General features: G+C 28.5%; 1 protein-coding gene across 1 annotated transcript in view; it reads left to right on the forward strand.

Moving 5' to 3' along the window:
* LOC107586104 (cadherin-23-like) overlaps window positions 1-1,258 on the forward strand; it is a gene marked incomplete at its 3' end in the record, with an annotated part of 165,424 nt that overhangs the window by 122,702 nt on the left and 41,464 nt on the right. The window lies entirely within an intron of this gene.

Raw genomic sequence — 1,258 nt, forward strand, 5'->3', positions numbered from 1 at the left:
GAAAATATATATATATATATATATATATATATATAGAATATATATATATATATATATATATATATATAATTTCTTCTTTTTTTTTTGCAATGTATATGACATATAATTAAAATTGACTAATAAAAAATGTCACGGATTTGCTTTAATACCTAAAAATCACAGTCTGTATTTACATAAGCATAATTGCAGTTATTAAACTGAGCAATAAAATAAGTGTTCCAGTTTCCTCAGTTGACCTAAAGTGGTTTGTTTTAAGGTGCATGAACTTTAGCGTGGCGCAGCTGAGCAGTGAGAGTGTGAGAGGACGTTATCAGGTCGAGGCAAGACAGCAAGTTAGAATTCACTGTCCACATCTATCTTCATTCCTTCGTATGATTCCTCTTTTTTCTAATCCTCTTTTCTCTCTCTTTTATCTTTGTCCTTTGTACCTCATGTTTCTTTCTCTCCGATAGTTTATCTGAATCTTTTCTAATCCTTTCTTTTCAAAGGATGGATATCTCCTGTTTTATTGAAAGAGATAAAGAGGGAGTGCTTGCTGAAGTACAACTTCTTTCTCTCGTGAAGGATCTGGTTTACTGTTTTGAAATTGGAAGTGTCTATTTTCCTCTTTTGCTTTCTCTTTCTGTGGCCTAGGGATTGTGGGAGTAATGCGGCGGCATTCAGCTTTTTGTAAATGCCATATATAAATATATATATATTATATATAAACAGAATATATAAGCTTGAATAATGCAGCTGGCTGTTTAACATCAGCTATGACTCACAGCAGGAGTTTATCAAGTTGCCTTTCCTGTTCCATATACTGTAGACTTGCTTTTGTCTAGTGTAGGTATGTGTAAATGTATAGATAGAGTGCACCTGATTTTTAGATAAATGCATGGGTGAATTTAAAGAAATGTCAAGAATATGTCTGGGTCATATTTCACCCCCAAATCAAAAGAAAGAAATACAATTTTTTATTTTCCATAAAGAAAATGGAACCCATTTACGACCATTAAGATTTTTTTTCACATTTCCCAAAATTCTCATTACCATTATGCAAAAACATAATAATAATAATAAATATATTACTGCAATGTGAAACAATGTGAAAATTATTATTATTATTATTATTATATTGTAAATTATATATCATGGTAGTATTCCTTTAATGTTGATGTAGATCCCCATTTATTTAGATTTATATATATATATATATATATATATATATATATATATATATATATATATATATATATATATATATATATTATATATA

The sequence above is a fragment of the Sinocyclocheilus grahami genome, unplaced genomic scaffold (assembly GCF_001515645.1).
Source record: "Sinocyclocheilus grahami isolate Dianchi unplaced genomic scaffold, SAMN03320097.WGS_v1.1 scaffold77.1, whole genome shotgun sequence".
Lineage (NCBI taxonomy): Eukaryota > Metazoa > Chordata > Actinopteri > Cypriniformes > Cyprinidae > Sinocyclocheilus > Sinocyclocheilus grahami.